Here is a 23,432-nt window from a genome sequence, read left to right as displayed (position 1 = left end):
CATCGGCTAATCACATGTATATAATAACAGTAAAAAAAATGTTAATGATCGTAATATTTTAATTGCAAAAGTACACTAAGAAAAAATATTAGAATTCAAAATTGCTAATTTATAAAAATATTCTTATAATGAAAAAAGTTGCCTTCGAGAATTAATTCACGATGCAATAATAAGAAAATCGCTAATCCAGATTCTCAACTATTTAAACCAACCATTGAATCGCCGGACTAAAAATGAGGTCTTGTGAGAGAAAACATGCGCCGAAGTTTTCACAGAACCCATTTCATGTACTTCAGTATGGCGGCGACGAACTTCGATTAGAAAAATCTCACTTTTAAGCGTGGGGTTTCAGGGATTCGCATTCGACGCGGATGTTTTCGGGGTTTAACGTCAAAAGTTTGCGAGCCGGACAACCGCGATGGTGTAACACGAGCCAAATAGAATGGAGCTGAGATACTATGAAACAGTACTTGATACGACAAAGAGAAACAGAGAAAGAGAGGAAGAGAAAGAAAGAGAGAGAGAGAGAGAGAGGAAGAGAGAGAAATGGATCTTTAATTGAACGATACACAATTCGTGTGGAACGGACGAAGCGTTTGTTTCGCGTTGCCGCGGAAACAAGGGGCCGCTAACGACCCGATGAGAGCGCATCGTCGTACGTCATTTCCCATTCGACAGCGAAATTTGCGGTTACGTAAATACTGTTTGCTGGGAGTTCATTGCGTTGTAACGCGCCAAACTACGACGGTAGTTCGATCTCGACTCTGGCATAATGCACGTTTATTTCCTTCCTGTTGACATATAGCTTAACAGTTTGTCTTGTCTTTGAAGAACGCAGAAATTGCAAGATGCCATTAATTAGATGGCGATTAAAAGACCGTGAGAATAATTAATGTGTGCCATTCCAAGAGAATGAACAGAAGGAGAATATTACTTGATAGAGCGAGAAAGATACACATATATATGATTTCACATTTTCCATGCAAATATATTTTTTCCTCATATCGCAATTGCTGTAATAGTCTTATTTGTACAGATTGAGATTACAATTAATGACTCGTACACGCGATACACAGTCAATACCGTCCAATACTTGTGTTTGTTCAGGTTGGAAATTTGTTCCGCCTGAAGCGTCATCGTGGTGAATGATTCAATGAATCTCGTCTGTTTCGCGGTTTCCATGGGGAAGCTACCGATAAATTATCGGCCTCCATTTGAACTCATGTGGCAGTAAAATTTTAATTACATGAATCAATTGAAGTTTGATCGTCATTGCGTTCGCGATCTCGATATGTCAATCTATAATCAATTTTTCCGGTCGAATTGGAAAATCATGTTGCATAACCAAACGCACTTTTCTGAAAATGTATTAATACCGGCGAATATTCCGCATAATTGTGTATATATATGTATATTAAAGGCAGAATATGTCAAACGCATTGCATTTCATGAAACAAATAATTATATTAATACATTATTAGATATATTGCGACGACAGACACAAAAAATGTCTGCAATTGATAAGATACAACGTATCAAAATATTTACAGGATAAATAATAAGACTGAAATATAAGATTGAAATATATATATATATATATATTGCAATACAATATAATTTCCAATCTATATTTAACTAGATCTCTCTTTAATATAACTTGAATTTTATTTTTTATTTAATATCTTCAAATTTATTTTTGAAAGAATAAATTTTTGAATAATAAGATATTTCTTATATAAGTAAAGATAGCTTTTTTTAATAAAATATATATAATATTAATAAGATAAATAAATATTTTTTTCTCACAATATTTAAAGAGTGCAATTGATCAAAAAAAAACGTAACAACAGACAGATTATCTTAGATTTAAATAAGCCACATATATATAGCGTAAGTTGTAAAGTAACTTGCTTATATAAATTTGACTCGTACTTTCCTAATTAAATACTGTTTCCAGGATCTTTCCTTTCTCGTTTCGCACACGAGGATTCATGGATAATGTACACGTAGTTCTATGTAAAAGCACCTAGTATTTAGCCGCGAAAACGACCTTAAATGCTTTCCATACTCATTGGGCACGCAAATTATTTCTAAATGTATTTCGTGCAGAAACTGTCGTGTATATAAAGACATTTTCTCGATATGTTCGAATGTTTAACTTCGAATGTTGATTTTATTTTAGAAAGCAGTATCATAGAGGAAAGACGAGATAAAATAAAACAAAATAAAAAAAGAAACCAAAACCAAACAAAAATTACACAAGGAGATTTTTCATTGTGATATTTTAGCAATCTTTTTCATCAAGCTCTGTATTTATATCGGTAAAACAAGTATGAAGCAGAATCACGGATGCATGAATTAAAGTACGTCAATATAAAATAACATATTCTCTTGCAATATACGGCAGCGTACACTTCTATACCATACATGCAATATTTTCATTGTTATTATTTATAGGATTTTATTCTATCATAAATAAAAAAACGGCGTATTATTTGCATTTGTGCAAATAGCTATATTTTTAAGAGCAGATTTTTCAATTTTTTTCATAGATCGAGGATTGTAATTTTCTTTAGCGATTCGATTTATAAAATAGTCATGCGCCGGCAAAAGCACTTTTCTAAAGAAGAGAGAACAAGGGGAGGAGAAGCCGACAATAATATAATCAGCGGCATTCCTTTTTTCTAGAGGCAACCCGGCGGCGCGTTAAATTAGTCGCTTTTATTAAAAACGTCCATATTTACGATCCTACCGGGCAACTTCGCTCCCAGCTTCGCAAACGACCAATAGTATTGTTATGCAAAACGCTTTAATCAAGACACTCTCTTCGCCGCACATTTATACCGTAGCGGCACAAATAATCGCATAATTTCAATATACTCATCCTAGCACAATCGGATATACGTCGAATAAGTTTCTCATACAATTAAAATGTATTATCTCACATGCCACTCGGGATCTATTAATATTATTAATTTATGAAAATAATATTTTAATTCAAATATTTTAGCGTGTATGTTGTGCCCATATATTAAAAAAATAATTATTTTAATTGATTACAAATTCCTTAACCAGATTTTTATGTTTGAAGTATTTATTTCTTTACAAAATAATTCTTTATAAAATAATCATTTTTTTATAAAATAAATTGTACACAAATAAGATTTTAATTAAGCTTAAATGAATTATTATTAAATGAATTATTAGAGAAAGAAATAATATTTTTTCTCTCTCATACTAACTATAAGATTTTATAAGACTTTATAAGATTTTAATTAACATACAAGTGAATTATATTTCATATGAATTTTTTATAATATAATAATAAAGTATATAGTTTACGTAAATATGTTTATTTTCTATTTGAAATACTATTATCTGCTAAAAACATATAAAATACGTTTAATATAGCAGAATTTTTTAACATTATCCAATGCAATTTATCTCTTTCAAGTTTGCTTTGGACGATTTCAAAAGCTTGATTTATTTTAATATGTTAAATAATGTTATTATTAATCATGTTATTAAAATTAAAGCTCTAAAAATTGATGTACAAATGATGACTACGCGGATATATTTCAAAATAAATCAGGTTTTTTTCACTAATCGCCGTGAATAGCTCAACAACGCGTTCAATGTTTATTCAATTTTGCGCAGTATAATTTTATTATTTGCGACGCACCCGCTGCATTTCTCTAATGCATCGCAAAGGCAAAATCCCGATGCGATCGCCCATAGTTTCGTGCTACGCAATTTTGCGCACGATGGAAGTCCCGATACATAACAGCCTGTTCATTCGTGCGTAATTCTATAATTTCATGATCAGCCTATTAAGCGGATCGTTAAATATTCCAGAAACGCGTGCACCTCGCATCGGCGCAAACGACGCGGAAAAATTTTCAGGGACCGATGAACTGTATTAAATCTGCGAATTTTGATAAGCGATAAAACTGCCAATTTCCCCAAAAATAATCCGAATGAAAATGTGTAGATAAACAGATAGTCCCGAAAACTTTATTTAAATTTCGACAAACTTTCGACGATTTTAGAAAGCACTTTAAATATCATTAATAAAAAGAAAACGAGTCGAAAGATGTACCCGTCAGATAATGTAGGATCCTTATAGAGGGTCGATGCCCGTTAAGGTCCGCCGTAAAGCGCCGATATACGTCTTATCGCGCGCAATTTTAACGAAAAATTAGGGGACGCAGATGGCCGCTCGAGATGGCCGTGGATGCCTGCCTGCCTCCCATCCGGAATTTTTGCATGTAGATTGGAGCGTAAGCGGGCGATTGAAGCCCGAGCCGAGCAACGAGGAGGAAGCGACGGAAGAAGGAAAATTTCGGAGTTCGGGTAGATGTATGTCCGCGCGATAAAAGTAATGAGATCCATTATAACCGGGACGTAAGTTGCGCGCTCGGTCGCACCACGGCAAGTATCTATTCTCTTCCCCGGCCAAACTTGCACTCGCGTCGTTACACCGCTAAATTTACACGAGCTCGGTCTTCTCATCTCTTAAAGTACCATCCGCCGTGAGTTATGGCGCTCGATAGGCAATCGTTAATAATTGTAAATGGCTGCCGCCGCCGATCGAAGCCGACAGCTCGTTTATTGAATATCGGCAAAAGCGACAAGTGTCGCATCCGATCCACTTTCCGCGAAACCATGTGTCGCTTATGCGAGAAATAGTTTCTACGAATTTCCAACGCGCGCAGTCTGATTAATAAGTTTATATTTCTAGCTTCCAATTCCAAAAAGCGCTAATTGTAACGGTGAAGCCAAATACATGGAAAAAATTAAGCGAAAGTGGATTCTTTCGATATTTATAACTGTGTTAAATATCTCTTCACATTTTGTATAATTATGATCTAGATAGAAAATGTTGAGAAAAATTTAACGAGAATTGATGTCGAAATAATTGACTCTTAAATGTCACGCGCAGATCGATCGTTTCATTAATTTCGTAATCATCGTCGTCAAAAAGCGCTCTTCTCGCATCATGTTCGACAAGCGTAGAGAGGATGCAAAGTATACCCGAATAAATTGAAATTCGCATGAATGCCTGAGAATCCCTTTGCCGAGAAACGTATCCACTACCGGATATGGAGAGGAGCGAAGACGAACCTGGAGAAACGCACGGCGAAGATGCGTCGCAAAAATTGCACGAGACGACGGAATTGCTCGTGTGCGAAGTGGTTTCGAAAATTGATACATAGATAGTATAAATAAACAAGCATGACGCATATAACATAACGGATAGGGTAAATTGAAAAAAAAACTGGGTCAAACTCTAATGACAGTCGATCTTGATACCGTGATGTCGAGAGGCGAGTAAAATCGAGGGCAAAATGGTCGCACATAAACGCGACAATCGAACGCGTGAAGTCGAAAGGTTGGCGAAGAGAAAGGGTTGACAAGAGAAAGAGATGAATCGCAAGGAGATGTATTACTCGTGTGATTGAGAAGGGAAATGAATTACGATGTATATTCGAAAGTACTCGCATGTAGATATGAGCGTCGTTTAGCTCCGTTAGATGTTGACAGTATCTATGAAAGCAAAATGCAGTTGGATATATATATAAAGTAACTCTTGCAATCACACTGTATTAAGCAATAGCATTAAAATGCAATGTATATTATAAATTCAATTTTGTTAAAATAATTTACGAGCGCAAAGTTATATTATAACGACTAAACTGATATTAAATTAATAATAATTCAAAATAATATTCATTTGAGTGTTAATTTGAAACATATGGGTTTTATATCAATACATAATATAATACATAGCACTATCTCATTTTCTTCAAAATTGGAAAGTCTCTTCCTTTCAGTAACCCCTTCAATTTGCCAGACACCGAGAAAGTGCTTGCGTTACGCTTGTGTTCTTTTCGGAGATAGTATATTTTGAGAGAGAGATATTACTTTTGATTAAAAAGGATCGTTATGCGCGCGAGCTTTTACGATTCGGCCGACGACTGCGCCGTTTCATATCTCTTCTCCGTTTCCATAGACGCGGCCCGTTGATTGCAGCGAATCGGAGCGGAAATGCAACAAGAGATTCTCAACATTTCCGCGATATAGCATGCAGTTCCATTCTAAAATCGCGACGCCGCTGTGCATGGCTGCGCTTTCAGATCCTCCGCAACGCAATTCTTCATTGTATCGAGCAGAAATGTGATTAAAATTGTAATAAATAGTTAATTCAATAAACAACTTATACGCTATGATTACTCGCAGAAGATAATTTAATATATAATTATACGAGATTATTATTCTATTTCAGAGTCTAGATATATAATAATATATATTAACAGAATTTTTAATATAAATTATACATGTATGTACCGTTTAAAATTAAATTTGTTAATACGAGCATTTTCAAACAAATTTGTCTAAAATAATGAGACATTATTAAAACTCACAAAATAAATACAATCAACAATTGTTCGAAATTCAGGTTCGACAAATACGATTGAATTTATAACGCAACAGATAGGAATAACAAAAACAGATGGAAATTACGACAAAGAGAGGAAGAAAAGTTACGACCTAGATCAGACAAAGATTGACGACGCGGGAAAATTTTACAAGCGACAGTGAAACAACGGTGATTCACGTATCTACGTAAAAGAATAAATGTCTATCAATATTTGTAGGTTGTACGTGCAGTTGTTACTCGTCGTTGCCGTCGAATAAGTTTGCAGCGGAACAGGTAAAATCCGCGCCGTGCGATATCCGCGCGTAAATCAAACGCACACACGATGCAATGTACAAAGAGGGTGTAGCGGTATAATTTTCTATCAGACGCCAAAGCACGATTTATTCATGGCGTGGCGCGGCGAAACAGCGGTTTATCTTCAACGTTTCGCTAAATTTACAACAAATGCTAGCCAGAAAGCTTAAACGTTGCTAGAATTTTAATTAAAATCAAAATTATGCTACTTACAATAGAGAGTGTCCAAAGAAAAAATTGGCACGATAATATATACTACCGTATTTTATTGAAGTCACATTATAATTTTATGTCAAAAATTCACCGCAATAAAATGTACGAGCGCAATTATCAATATTAAAACAGATTTAATTAATTGATTAATTGATTGTAATTTAGTGGCAATATCGAAGTCTGCCATTCAGTCGAATCGTGAACCGCATAGAATGTCTTTTGACCGATGTCCAAGTATTTATTCGCAGTCCGGCAATCCCGAGACTGTCTCGAAATTATCTGTAGACTATCATTCCAGAGAGGTACGACATCGTACTAGAACTTTGATAATCCGTAGCATTCGGATGACGCGAGCTGTTTCGAGAGCTACATCGAGAAGTGCACGAAACACTAACATTCCGAGTATGCATATACATTAATTCTTTAAATATTAGTTTAAACAATCCTTTAAATTTTTATTTAGTTATATATAATACTCTATTTGTCACTATTTTGAAATATAACATTTCCCTCATCAAAGCATCAGAAATTTGCAATGTTGTCCTCTTTGCAAATCAAATTATAATTTAATGCAAAGATACGTTCATTCATTTATTTACAACAGTAAGATTTCGAAGAAAAGCGTCCAAAGACGTTTGCATGTTGCAAAAGTGGCGGATTATATGTATTCCAATGGCACATCGAAAATCCACAAGATCTCTATCTGAAATTGCGACCAGAAGTTAATATTTAGTGTATTCTCGGTAGATAGAGTTCGATCAGATAATCGCGTTCTGTTAGAATCAGCACTGCGGCATTTAAATTCGGTCAAGCACCACCGATTAAATCAGATTAAGCGCATAGAGCAGGAAGATGCGAAGCGAATAGCGACCTTGGTAAACTTCTTTTAATTGCGGCTAACGAGTAGAATTTAAAAAGCCATCGTGCCTTGGAAATGTGCTCTTTAGCGAACGAGAAAATGTGTCTCTCTCGTTCAAAGGAGAAATAAAAAAAGTGAGATGAAATGGCTCGAAGGCGCCAATCGCGGTCTTGAAAAAACAATGACGACAACTTGGAATCATTTTTAAGTGAAAGATAATTTGTAAATGTAATATTTATGATTAATACGAATTCCCAAAACACTAACGTGAAACCGCAATAGTAATTAGATTATAATAATTGCGATTGAATGAAAATTAGATTAGAATCTTGTTTGATCAATATTTAATTATATCGTCCCAACGATTATCATTGTTATTGGGAATACAGAAAAAAAGTAGTTTGCCTAGTGGAAACTCGTTACAAGTGAAATAATTGGCGAATCGAAGGGCTATCGTTTTCTACTGGCTTGAAAATCGTTAGTACGCTAAGCGCAAGATAAAAATAAGCTCAGCGGGTCAAACAGCTGCCATTGTCTTGGCTGTTATCGTTAAGGCTCATTCTCTTGAAGATGAGCATACTCTACGTGATTCGCATTGCGTAATCTCAAACTCTGATCTCGCCTCTTTACGAGCAAAGCACCAGCCACTCAAATTCTCGTAGAAAACGCTCTTTGGATCGACACGCTTTCATTCAATCGCGATTATCTCGACGATTAATTTTCTACGATTTTAAAAAATCCACTAACCACATTAATTTTCTTCGATATAAAGCTTACGTCTGAAAATGATGCAATCAAGAAAGAAAGATCATTTCAAACTTAAAAAATTTTAAACGATTTTTCAATCTTTTTAAAGATGGAGGATGTTTAAATAAATACGACTTTAATGTAAAATACAAATAATTAAATTTCCAAACAAAATATAATGACTTATACTGAATATATGATTAGCATTAAAAATTCAGTTATAACTTCTGTATGAAACAGATTAACGAGTTTTGTTCATAAATATTGCTTATTTCAAATTACATAATATATTTTTGCACGTATTTATTATCTTTCAACGATAAAAAATTAGCTAATTAACGAAGTGTTAAAATTCCAATATAACAAGAGATAATAAAAAAATTTTACACAACTTAATCGTTGTTACTGGAGCTGAAAAATATAATTACAATATGAAGAAAAAAAAGTAATTTGTATGATACACCCACCAATTGCGGCCAGTGGACTGTAAGGTAGACTTTGGCGCGGCCAAAAAGCCGCAATCTTCGTAATCTCCTCAGTTTCTTATCGTTAAAGCCCATCCCCATGAAAACGGGCGCCACACGTGATCCGCACTGGCACTCCAGGTTGACAATCGTTCTCCAGCCCTCACCACAACGACTAGCCTCATCCAACAATAACTACAACAGCCAACAATCGGTGCCTCGCGTTTCTCACGCCGGTCTCGTAGCACCGTCTTGTTCCGTGATCACAATCCGGCTGATCGCTTCAGGGAAAAAGTTTCGATAAGGAAGGGATCAATCTCGAATGAGTTTTTCTGATCGAAAGCGAATAATGTTGAAAAGCTCTGTTAATTAAACAATCTCCTAAAAGAAGGAAGCTTTCTAAGTTCGAGACTTGGCTACTAAATAAGACAAAAGAATATTTAAAAAATTACAATTAATGTATTCTTTAGTTTCCTGCAACGTCTTAATAAGACTATTTCAGATTTAAAATTCATACAAAACATTATTTAATTTCAACGAATTTTTTTACCCTATTCGATTTGAGTTAAGTGATATGTAATAATAAAGTGGATAGAGGAATCAATTAAATAAACGAGTAACTACGTTGAAATCTTTTAAAGGGAATGGAATTTAGAAGTTTCCCCGAGCTTCAACTTTGAACGAAGAGAAAAGCCAGCAGCGATTGCCGCCACGTGACTTTCAAATAGATCTAGCGCAACCTTGAACAAGTGACTCAACTTTCAATGTTCTTTATACACTCACTACTATCGATTGCATTTGCATAATTGTGTCTCCTGATTTGTGTCACAAATTAGTTCGAACAAATTTGCAATAATTGTATTGTATGCAATTATAATGAAAACCATCTATTGGTGCAAATTTATCACTTTTGAATAGAATAATTAAAGAAAATTGTTATTTTTTACACATACATAGCTAACACATACAAACATACATAGCGAAGAAATTATAGTTTGTGATGCAATCTCAATTGATTTCTTTATATTCCGACTAGCACGGCATTCGATATTTCGTGACCACAATATAATCGAGAGAAGCATTTATGTGCCTTTATGAAATGGATTTCCCGTCTATGATTAAACAATTGAATATGTCGACTATAAACTGGCGATGGTCGAGACTGGTACGCGCAGAGATAATATTTTATTACTTTTACGTCATTCATATACATCTCTAAAATAATAGAGCTAAATATTATTTATAAATATCCGTATGCAGATGCTACATTTAATAATCGCGTAGCACGGAACATATTACGTTCGTTAAACAGTATTTTACCCCATTCGGAAAATGACAAATTTTCCCTCATTTATTATTACTCTCGCAATATTTCTATTGTGTATCTCAATACTCGATATTAGTTTACCTATGAAACTCGAGGTGACTTTTAAATTCCTGTAAGATGCAAAACAAAAGTGCATATCATATTCTCTAATTAGCTTTCAAATTCACTTTAAATCATTTATAATTCGCGGAAAAATTTGAGATTGAATTTTATTTATCATTTATAATTTTATGAGTCGTATAACAAAAAACATTGGGAAAAAATAAAATATACATATTAAAATATATATATATATATATATATATATATATACACACATAAAACTACAAATAGATTTCTATCTTGAATTTTGTCGCAACTTATAAATTACTGAAAATATGTATGACACAAAATTTTCAATTTTACAGATAAATTTCATTCGTCTCCAAAACTCAAAAACATGATGTGCAAACTAAAAACCGAGTGGATAATTCAATAGAAAGACAACTTCACACTTGGAGCAAATACTGTGATGACTGCAAAAAAATGTCAAAATTTAAACGTCTTCTACAATTCGTTAAATCAAATCTACCTAAAGTAAAATCGCGATGGATTTAACGAGAAGAAGAAAATCGATTTAACGAGAAGAAGAAAGAACGAGATTCGTCAAATTTGGAAGCTGATCAGGCGAGACCAACGACAACGTGACCGTTCGCGCCAGGCACCGAGGAACGTACTGGCAGCCCCGGAAGAGGGAGCGGACCCCGCGGGTTGCGAACCGCGCGAGTGACTGCCGAGTGCTGGCGAGGATTGCCAACTACGAGGGGGGTGCCGAGAGGGATGCTGCCAGCTGGAGTGGACGGCGCAAGATCTACCTCCCCCCCTTCCCTACGCGTGCGCGATCTACATCTCCGATCTGCCGCCACCGCGCCGTTATTTCTCCGGCGCAGCTTCTCTTGCAGCGTCTCCCCCCTTTCGCCCCGATGCAGCGCGGAGGTTTCAAACAACTTCAGGACTCATCTGCCGCCGCTCTCACCGTCGCACGACGAGAAAACGGAAAAATCATCCCTTAGCTTTGCTCGTCGAAGCGTAAGCGACGGGTAGCCATCAGGGGTTGCGGGGATGGAAAAGCGGCGGATATTACGCCTGACTTGCTGGACGTCCAAATGTTTTCGCCGCGCAAATTTCATGTCCGCCAAGAATTTCGCTTATTTGATGAAACGAGATGAAATCTTTAAAGGTAAGACATTTTTATATTAATTACGTCGCGAGAAATAACCTTTTGAACGTAAAAATATTCGATCTTATTTTAAGAAAATAATGGGAAATATAATTATGTATATAAAGACACGATATAATATAATAATGAAAAATTAAATACTATTAAAATACACAAGCAAAGGAGAGGCAAAAGTTATTTAAACTTATTTTAAAATATTTTAATTTATAATTTAAAAATTATAACGTCAAACTTTTCGTTTAATAGTTAGAAACTTTTAATGTATATTATACACATTAATATATTCAAATATTATTTAATAAAAACAAATTATGAATTTAAAAATCCCATAAAAGTTTAAAGTTATTGATTAAAATATATGTAATTTAGAATATTTTTGTTTTCTCTACGTACGATTTTATAAAAATTAAAGTATAAATTTTACTACAAAGGAAATAACAAGGAAGAGTAGCTAGAAAAATTCATCGGATTTTCATTGGATAAAATGCTATGTATATGACAGAAATTCTGATTAAAGAGAAAACGCATGCGATGACAGGTACTCGGATAGGACTGCACTTTAAACGGAATTTTCTACGTTGAAAAGGGCGACCCTTCTTCTTACCACTTACATCCGCAGTGGGGCGTTTTTTACATGTCGATAGGCAAAGTAAAGGGATGATGTTTCCGTTTTTTCTCACTGGTACAAGCCGAGGAGTTGTTTCGACATGTGATTTCCTTTCCCCTTACAAGAGCGAATATGCTTTTGCATATAAAGGTGAAAAACACGACTTCGCGACATATACATAAATAGTCCATCGTATTATACGGACTTAAATCATAAAGAATAAAGAAAGAACAAATTAAAAGAGATTTAAGGATTCGTGATTGACATATCAATACATACACATATATATATATATATATATATATATATATATATATGCACAAAAAATTGATAGAGGAGGTAATTACCAGAGTTACATTATCGCATCGCTAAGTTTCGTGATGATTTCGCAACTAAAAAACATCAGGCTACATGATCTCGTTACGCGATAGCGCTCCTTTAATATCCTCGGGCAGGCAAGAGCGAGATACAAGAGCCGTAAAGAAGAATCTCGGCAACGAGATGTAATTCATGATGCGCCTCGTAATTTATACGCGGTCGGAAATAAAAGAGTAACGCGCAACCGCAAGGGCGATGATGGGGATGGAAAAGATGAAGGGGCGGCGAAGGAAAAAAGTCGAAGGGAGGACGTTCTCTGCCGCTAAGATCTTTGCACTCTATACGTAAGTATAGTGACTTACGTTGCGCGCCATCAAATACTCCGACTTCACTCCGCCCTGACTTTCAACCTATCTCGCACCAAGGATTCTTCGTTACCCTCTTGTTTCCATTAGGAGTGATGTAGTGCGTGAAACGCTTTATCTACCCCTCTTACGATCTACTACGGTCACTCTCTGTTTCCGCCCCTCCTTCGATCTTGTTGAATAAACGTCGAACTTTTATCAGGCGATACAAAAGATGAAGACTTCGCGTGAAGAATATTCAAGTGCGAAAGGCATATATTTGATTCGCTTATATTTAATAATTAAAAATTCTTCTACAATATTCATAGAAGAAGCATATTTTTTTACATGAATGATTTAATCGTTTCAATAGTTTGCAAAAAAGTCTGTTAGTTGCAAACGAACTGTTAAAAAAATTATATACAATATAATAATTATCTCAATTTCGGCAAAGTGTAAGATAAGATTTTTTTAAATGTAAAAAAAAGTATGCGGTTACTATTTTATTTAATATTTCTATTCGATAAAATCAAAGAAGATAATCTTTTATGAATTTTGCGAATTTACATCAATATTTCTCTCACGAACGTTCTATATTTCTTGATCGCATGTCTAACTTTGATGTACTCTCTCGTCGAATGTCACTCCCTGATGTGCCCGCTATCATTCTCGAATGGCACTTTTGACCTCGCAACCGATGTCGATTCCGCATATATAGAAAGGTTTCGCTTTGCTCCTTCGGAGAGTGCATTGTGCATTAGCCGCGCGAGGCAACGAACGCGCAGAACGGAAAGCGGATGGTGCAATTCGGATATATGAAAAATTTCCGACGCAACGGCAAGATCAAAGATTTTCGCAGACATAGACGAGAATGCATTTGCGCATATAAAAGTGCACACACGAATGATCTAGTCGCTGCGGATACCGCATAACTGCGGACATACAATGAGAATCATATTTTTCGTTCACTCGTATTGTAAGAAAAGTGCTGACGTGTAACAGATAGAAGGACGTGCTAATACGAGTAACATCAAGGAAAGCTAAAATTACAATATTTTTTTTTTTTATTAAATATTCGATGTAAGAAATTTTTTAAACCTGCAAAATTTCTACACATATATGCAAAAAAATATAGAGGAAAAAATACCACGTTTTATATTTTCTCTGTCGTAAAAGTTAAAAGGTAACATTAATTTTTGAAATGTTTTCCCCCGATTAAACGCTAAATTGCTGTTTCGCGAAGACTAAAGCTGTACAGACTCACCGCCAACCGCATCGGCGAATCTGTTTACCGGCGATGTTTGCAGGTGTGTAGCGGGCTTAAGAGTCATAGAGCGACATGCGAGTACAGCAACAGCGGCTCGGATAGACTCGGTTATAATTTAATATGCATCGCGGACAGGGTAATATCCATTAGGGTTACTACGCAAAGCTCGTTACTTGCTGAAGAGAGAAGGAGTGTGTACCTGAAATGAGCCGCCCACTCTACCAGCCGGCTCTTTCGCAATTATTTACCGACCTGCAGCCCTCGCGCTTTTTGCGACGCCCGTTTTCATACGCCGTTTTATACAGGAGATTGCAAAATGACCGCGGATGTTGCTGCTAAGCGAGAATGCTTGGCCGAATGTTCTCTTGTAATAATCACATAAATTGAACGAAGAACTGGAATTTTCATTCGCGAACTACTCTATGGTATTATGGGAAGTATTATATTACGTTTTACAGTACACGCATTTAAATGTTATACTGCTGAAAAGGAAACACGCTGAAACGATGCAAAAATTGAAATAATTAATGACATAACAATCGTTATCGTTATATTATATTTTTTCTCACTAATCATAATATGAGGATGGAATCACATTAATTTATTTTCCGTATTATTTGAATTAATGCATTTATGTGTCAGTTTGCCTGATTTAATTTAAGGAACAAGGTCCTCGCGAGAGTCTACAAGCGTCTCGTATTCTTGTTGATGTTCATTCGCACAAGTAAACTAACAAACTTTTGGGAAATTTATCATAGAACATGTGCGAATTTGGACGAAAGAGAATAGCAGATATGTCACTGCGAAATGTCAAGAGAAATTCAGGTGAGTAGCGAGTCTAATAGTACTACTCGCGCGAAAATGACTATAAAACGTTAACCATCCCGTTTGTTAGATAAAATAGTTTTTAATAATACCAGCGGAATTTAATTTTACAGACATACATGTAGTTGACGGAGTTTATATATGTGTCCGTTTAGCGTTCGGGCCGCCTCGTTATACATTTTCTCGAGAATTTAGGAAGATCACTTTAATCTTAATTAATAAAAACTCTCCTTCTAAAGATATAAACTATCAAACTACTGCAAAATTACAATTAACATTTCAACGACAATATTAAAAATTACAGCAAACTTAAAAACTTTTACCCAGATTAACAGATCTATATCCGAGTGATAAAAAGCTAGATGTGTCTGATACGAGTATATCGCGTGAGTTTAGGATTAAGAGCGCGCTGGTGGACGCGCGATAATCGGATTATCCTAGCGGCGATTAGCGGTGGATTCCTAAATCCGGGCTATACGAGAAAGGCGAATGGATTGCGGCAGGACCGGCCGCGAAGTTCGAAAACTCGCTGCTAATTCCGAGCGACGACCGATGGGACGAGCGACAGGACGGGCGTGCACGTACGTTGTTACGTGATAAGCCCGCTCTATTCGCACCGAGCACGTACGTACGTTACTCTCGGGCGATACCGACGCGAACATGTTCGAACAGCCTTAAAATTCCCGTCGCGTCAAACTGATTATAAGAGAAGAATCGGGAAAGAAGTGGCCGCGCGCGAGTCGAAACGGACGTCGTAATTTAGGTCGACGCTGATAAGGAACGTGCCGGTTATTTCCGCCGTTATTCCGCGTCGGATGGTTCCTTTTATATCCGTCTTACGACGAGATTAAATAAAATAAAAACGGGCGAACGCGACGGGGTTGTGCGCGAGATCTCCCTCCCTTTGGCTCCCTCGCTCGGTCCAATATTTGCCTCGGGCGCGCTACAGCGGAAAATTCGTTCGTAATTTTACGTCTCTCAAGATCAGCAGTCGCGATCGTGACATAATTTTATATGACAGGACATCGAATTAGCTAAAAAACGGGATCGAAAGAGACAATCGACAATGTGCGAGAAATTCTTTAAAAAATTTGGAACGATAACAAATGAGACTAATTCGAAGTGTACGAGGTGTCAGCGCGATCTCAAGATAATAATAGTACCGACGAGAGGAGCACAGTGCGAATTATCGAGTATGCAAATTGTACGGATGCAATTTTGACGAATGATCGCTACGATACACACGTGTATTTGCGCTGAAAACAAAAGTCTCGCAATTTCCGCGCCGAGTGACGTGTCTTGTTATATTTTCTCTCTCTGGCCTTCCCTCTGTACTGCACGATACAATCATCCACAGTCGGTTGTGGGGCAAGAGCTTTGAAACTGACTTTCCACGCCATCTTTGTCGCATTCGCCTTTGTCGTCGAGAACTAACTTCGTTCCAGCACAGAGTGGCGTGCGTCTTTTCGAATTAATTCTAACGAGCGCTTTGTACCTCGTGCTCCCGCGTATTCGCTTTTCTGAACGACTAAGAGAATCGAGGTGAAAGATTTCACCGCTGCAAAGTGATCTCGACTACGCGTATGATATTCTGTCTAGGATGATTATGCTGTTTGTCACTGATTTACGAATCATTATTAAACAATCGCCTTCAGCAAAACAGAAACTTGCAATGTTTTTTTTAAATCGTGCACGAATTTTGATACTAAACAGACAAATAATTTTTTTCTTTATAACTTAAAAACGACTGTGACTATTGAAATTTGAATATAAAGCTAAATTACGCTGATTAAATTGTCATAATTTAATCGTAAGCTTTGCTATTAGAGAGTTGCAATCAAATCGATTCGCATTAATTAAAATTATAAAAAAATGTATATTTAAAAATTACTCACATCTAGCAGCAGTGAAGGGGGAAAGGAATGACTTACCTACAACAGAACAAACAATCCATAATTTTTGACAAATTAAGAAGAAAGCATGCAGATATAAATAAATACAAACTTAGAGTGCCAGAAATCAGCTCGGATTTCGCGCAAAGATGCAAAAAGAAATGAAAGCTTATGGAATAAGAAGACCTGGCAACGTCATAAAGTGCAATAAAAGATTAGCCGGAGGAGACTTTCTTATTTCCGCCCTCAACAGCTGGCAAATATGTGCGCGGAAAATAACGCAGTTAATTGCGGCAATTTTATATCACTGCAGCTTATGTATAATATAAAAGTTATGTCGTCAAAGCATCGCCGCGACGTTAAATGATAAAAGGGTAGAGTCGCAGGGGATTCATAGCTTTCGCATTTATATCGTCATTTTCAACGGTAAACACTCGTAACAAGCTCGTTTTGCGCGCGAAAAAAAGTTGATGAGGAACGCGAATGCGCGAACGACAATTAACATTCATTTCATCGGCGTTGTTCGATATGACGGCAACGAAACGGAACGACGATAAATCGCAATTTACGCGCGCCATTTTTCATCATACAAGCGTCAGTGCTTTCTGCGTCGGACAACTTTTTTCGCCGTCCGAATAATATTTTCGTTATTGTAACCAATCGTGATTGACTCGCGAAACGATAAAAGTATGAAACAATTGAAATTGTACATCGAGCAATGTAATTGATTTTGCTTTTACGCGTTTCCGTTAAGCGGTAAATAAAAGCTTCGTCGGGCCTTCCGGCGGAATTGAATTAGATTTATGAGACCGATCCTTCCTTCGAGATACGTCGAGCGTCGAATTCGCAGGCGCGTAAATAGCCGACAATGCGGTTATGCTAATCGGCCGCCACCGCGTAACTCGGCCAATCGCTCGATAAATCGACGAAATAAATTGGTTTTCGATAACATTACCGTGAAAATGCTTGCGCCTGGAGGAACAAGAAGGGGTCAAAAGAGAGCAAGTCATGAGCGTCCCGAGGGTGGGCCTGGTAGACGAGGATCTTCGAGAACGAAGGAACCTTCGGCTCGCTCGAACGGGTCAACTCTTTGTCACTTGAGGGTCCTTTAAGCCACTTTACGTGTTAGCTGATCCCGTGTCGACACGACTACACCTGATCTTCGTTTACCCCCGTCCACCTGCGCCACTACACTCTTAAACACGGTCTTAAAAGTCGCGTAAGATGCGATACGTGAGGGAAGAGAAAGAAATTAATTTTATATCTAAAAATTTATATAAACTAATATGAAAATTTATATAAACTAATTTGGATATAAAATAACTACTTTTTTATCTCTTTCATATATTGTACGATTTTTAAAATCATTTGAATAAATGTGCAATAATTTTGATATGTAAAATGTTATGTATGTTTAAAAGTGTTTTATAACAATAAAGTGGAATTAGTAAAATTTAATAAATGTTAACAAATGTGAACATGGCGCAAGAGATATTGATTTTTAATAAACATAAATGATCGCATGACCAGATGGAAGAAATATATAGGTTGTCGCGGATATTGACATATGCGAAACATTATAGAAAAAGAGAAGAATAGAAAAAAGAAAAAGAACTTGGTAATTTACATTTTGGGGACACATCACGTCAAACACGGGCGGTGTTACAAAAGAATAGTGATAGATATAGCTTGTAGGGAAAAGGGCATTATCAGCCACCTGCTGTTCTTCTCACCGATTATTCCCCCAACAAAATGTGCGAAAGGTGTTGGAGGAGCCTTCGATTTTAAGGGTGTGTTAAAAAGAATATTTATACAACGTTTTTTACGTTGAAATAAAATGACAGAAATATTTTCAAAAAACAAAGTTAAATATGAAAAACTGTGCTGCATTTTTATAATCGAAAATGAGCTAAAAATAAGAAATTGTTCCAGACAGTTATATTAAAAAAATAAGATTTGGGATTATACGTTATAAAGATTTTTAAAAATGAAGATTATGCTATCATATATGGATAAATATTCTCTCGATAAATCTTAAAATCTCGAGAATAAAAAAAATCTATAATACAAACTTTATAAAGGCAGTAAAATGCGATAGATAAAAATCAATTTTTATTTTTATGCAAATGAATAAAAATAAATATTGCAAAAAATACTATGCAGCTTTGTTTTGAGAATCATGTCCATTTACATAAATCTTTTCAATTGATAATGTATTCGTGATTTAATTATAGACTAAAATAATAATAGAGTCTCTGATTTACATTTCGACATATTTAAATTTTCCGCAAGAATTGGTATGAGAATTTTAAATGTATGATACATTGTTATCTGTACCTACTGTATATTATGAATTTATTGTTAATTAAAAATACTGTACCATTTAGAAGAGAGAAGAAGAGATGGATTGTGGTTGAAGAATAGAAATTATTTGATTACCTAATATATACAATTCACAGTTATTAATTCACAGAGTATATTTTACTTAAAATACGATTAACTTTTTCCAATCTCTCTTGTTCTCGATATTCTATTTAAGAATTAATATATTTAATTATATATACTTAAAAAAACGACTCTCTTCTGAAATTACATTTAAAAAGGACTATCCCCTTAATAAATAATCTTGTTTAGTCTTAATTCTCTCTCTGTATATAAAATAATTTTATTTTTCCGCTAATTATTGTAGCGATATATGAACAAATAAATTTCAGAGTCCGACTCAAATTTCATAAAAGTTTGCAAACAAATATATCCTCTATCATACGATATACATCGAGTGTTTATAAGTGATATATCGGAGAGGGTAAAAGATGTCTCGAAATTTTTGTTCAAAAATAAGGAGATGCGCCCGATTAGGCGCATCTCCTTCGCGCGCTTCTTTCGAGAAAAGTTTTTGCGAGGCCGAGCTCGTGCAATCGCCATTTATACCTCGAGCATATATTATACATAACGTGCTCCGCATTCGTGCCGTGCTGTCGATAGGAAAGTCGTAAAGATAGCATGAGCGAGCGCATTTGCGGATGCTTCTTACAGTGTGCAAGACTCGTCGAAAGGCAAGTACGGTGATAAGGGTCGGATACAACGCGTCGCTTTTACGCGATTACGCGCACATATAAGTGGTCAAGTAGAAAAGGATTCTGTCTGTATGAAAGCAATGATAGCTACGTGAAAATGCTTTCGTCGTTCAACGCTTCGTATTGCATTAAAGATCGCCAAAATATGGCTTACGTAGAAACGACAAGAATTTCTTGCGAAAATAGGTGAAAATCGCATGACAAGTAAAAGAGAGGATTGCAATAATTGCGATTGATTTTGCAAACCACTGATCATTATGCGTTAGATTAAAATTGAATATCACGTTGGAGCGTGAAATATTTGAAAATTCTATAAAAAAATTTTTGCGAAATTGCATTTTCGCAAAATATAACAACTTCGTTGAGAATCTGGGCCGAGCGGATGCAGTTAATGTAACGGTCGATTTGTTATTGCGCTATCTTTAACATTTACACGTCATTAACGGCGTTAGCAACGTCGATAACCACGTCGTTGAATTTTGCACGGAAATTTCGTAATGTATGAGAAAATTTGAAAGTCCTCCATTTATCTTCTTTTTATCTTTTTTTTTTACATGCCACGACAAGACTAATGTTATTATAATAAAACGAGAAAGAATTTGTGTGCAAAAATTATTGTTAATGTGAGAGTAAATATCATTCTGCAATTCTTCTCAATTATATATCAATTAATTACATCAAATAAATCGATTTATTTCACTTATCATATTATCAAAAAATCAAAAAAATATCAAAAAGTATATGTATCGTTGCTTTAAATTTTTTTCCGCAACTATACACGGTATACTATAACTATAACTATACTATAACTATACACGGCTAAAATTCTCGATTTAGTCTAATAATAGGATAATTATCGAGTGCACAATAAATAACACTAGGCTCTATCAAGATTGAAAGGACATCCTGTTTAATAAGAGCCATAAAAAAACTTATAGCGGAATTATGCATCTCTTAAAATTCCGAGAATAAAACGAGATAGAAAATCGCTGGCCTTACCCTTTCGTTGGTCGCCGCATTGGAGTCTGAGATGGAGAACGTATCGACGATGGAGTCGAAGCGCACGAGCTTTTTCGGATGATGGGCTTTCTTCGAACGCGGACAAAGCGAGCACATGGCTGGATCTGTCGGCGTAGTCGGGGGCATATTCGAGATTTCGTTTTCTCACACGGTTTGTGTCGACACTGCGATTGTTTTCACTGCGAAATCCGGCGCGCCCGAATCACTCGACGATCGCGAGCCGGATACTGAAAGTTGCAACAATTGTCGTTTTTGCGAAGACACACAACGAGACGCTTCTCGCGCTTCGCGCAAAATCCCGTTTTCGTTATCTTGGCGATTTGCAATTCAGCCGCGTAATTAAAAGACCGTTCGCTGCGAATGATCGTTTTTAACGCGTCCTTCGTTTTTCGCGTTTATCGGTGTTCTCGCAACGCCATTACCACTTTGAATGTTTTCAGTGTTGCCAACACTTAGAACGGTTTTTACAGATCTAATAATTACAGAGAGCACTTTGCGTTAACATTCTTATCTTTTAAACGTATCTTTTAAACACTTTCCTATATTTACGACGTTTATTAATTTCGTGAAGAGAACATTAGAGATAATTGTGAAATTTTATGTATATTTTGTATTAAAATAATTGTTTTCAAACTATGTAAATAATATTGTTAAATGTGTCTATTTGAAAAAAGCGCATCTGGCATGAGACAAAAGGCGACATCTGACAGCAACCGGTGTTCACCGATGTGCATTGGTCGATATAGAAGGAATTCACGCCGTAGATGCAACTGCGAAACTGCAATACCGTCCGAATAAATTGATCATAGAGCACAAAACTCGATCGTCCATTTTTAAAAATATAAAAGTGGCAGCAAAGTGTTTCCTCCTTGTATCTCTTCGTAAGTAAAAGTGCGGTTTCGATTTGTGAGATTGTTTTATTTACTTGACAAGCCACATATTTTCTTCAGTTCTCGAAATATATTTATGCCTTCCTCTCTCTGTTTTACTTCATGAATAATTGCGCGAGCCGTTTTTCTCGTATCGCAATTTTTCAACGGCTATCCATTTGGATTTCGGTCAGTTACACGTCAGTTCCTCTTTAGCATATATTGCCTCTAATTGCTTGCTATTTTCTGAGCTGTTCCAGTTAGAAGTTTATACTTGTAAATTACTCGCAGTAATTTGTTGTACAGTTTTTTCTCGTTTCTTCGTCAATTGTAGTGCGATTCATTATAGAAGAACTTCATAACCTAATTTTATTCCCTTAAAGTCGTATAAAAACCGAATAAATAAGAGTCATATTTCTTTAACCAAGACGGAGATCGATCTTTTTCCTAGTAGAAATATTTAATATATTTTATCATATATTTTTAAATTTGATATAATGTGAAATTACACATACACACGCACGCACGCACGCACGCACGCACGCACGCACACGCATAAATACATATACATACACAAGTGTGTTCAAACAATTCAAGATTCTGAAATGAAGTTTGAGAAGCCAACGTGGACGAAAACAATTTAATTGCATAATGTGCAACCGTATTACAGGACAATGCGACGAAATCAAGTTACGAGCGAATCGAAAGGACGACAATGCACGCTTCAAGGCATATTTGATTTGACGTGCATCTGACGGAAATGCAATTGAGTTGCCGACGTCGATAGCCACCGCACATCGACTTCGTTTCTCAACACGCTTTGGTGAGTTAACTAAATGTTCCTCTTTTTCTCATAAAAGTAGCTTTCATTCGAGTTATGTATTCTCTCAATATATTGTAAATGATTGCGATTTATATGCATTATATGAATTGAAAGATATTCGGCTGGTACTTGAGAATAATGAGTTTATTACCGATATTTTAATTTTATCGATTTTATGATCAATTCGAAGGTCTCTATCGGAGAAGGAAATTATTAGAAGAGAATAGAAATATTTCTAGTAATATATTTTATTAAAAATAGAAGTGTGATGTGTCTTTTAAAATCTGAAAAGACATGAAAAATTCAATTTTACGCTACTTTATATATATATATATATATATATATATATATATATATATGTATATATAAAATATTTATACATATTTATGTATTTATTTATTAGAAAGAGCGAGAGAGAAAGAAATATCTTTCACAAGTTAAAGCCACTAATTTTTTTAAAAATCACTTAGGCAATGAATTATTAACGACATTGTGTTTAATACATTATTAGTTACATATATATACACATTATTGATTCATAAAATTAAATGAAAAAAAAGATTTGTCCTTTTTGTTAAGCGCATTAAAATGTGAATAACTAGATTTATGTTGACTAGTTTGTTTTATATTTCTCGTAAACACATACTTTGTTTGTATAAGCGCGCGGAGAGTGACAAATTGATTGCAAACGAAAATTTCTCCGTTACTCTGTGTGCACGTGTAACTAATCGATGTTCTTCCAAACGTGAATGAATTGCGCGTGTCTGCCGCAGACGGAGGACTAATCGGCGCGGTTGTTTTAATTACTCAGCCGTGAACGCGACG

At 35.7% G+C, this 23,432-nt stretch overlaps 1 protein-coding gene and 1 long non-coding RNA gene across 15 annotated transcripts in view; one reads left to right on the top strand and one right to left on the bottom strand.

Moving 5' to 3' along the window:
• Dlg1 (MAGUK family member discs large 1) overlaps positions 1 to 23,432 on the bottom strand; it is a 276,280-nt gene that overhangs the window by 149,852 nt on the left and 102,996 nt on the right. The gene's annotated exons all lie outside the window — the stretch shown is intronic.
• Positions 1 to 23,432, top strand: part of LOC145971760 (uncharacterized) — a 152,343-nt gene that overhangs the window by 26,200 nt on the left and 102,711 nt on the right. For all 3 annotated transcript variants that reach the window (XR_014438970.1, XR_014438969.1, XR_014438968.1), the window contains exons 2-3: positions 10,754 to 11,565; positions 22,455 to 22,607. This is a non-coding gene — a long non-coding RNA (uncharacterized LOC145971760). The remainder of the gene's footprint in view (positions 1 to 10,753; positions 11,566 to 22,454; positions 22,608 to 23,432) is intronic.

This window comes from Camponotus vicinus, unplaced genomic scaffold (assembly GCF_025532165.1).
Source record: "Camponotus vicinus isolate PSW18456_S1 unplaced genomic scaffold, iyCamVici1.0 SCAF_5, whole genome shotgun sequence".
Taxonomy (NCBI): domain Eukaryota; kingdom Metazoa; phylum Arthropoda; class Insecta; order Hymenoptera; family Formicidae; genus Camponotus; species Camponotus vicinus.
This window is presented reverse-complemented; position numbering and strand designations above follow the sequence as displayed.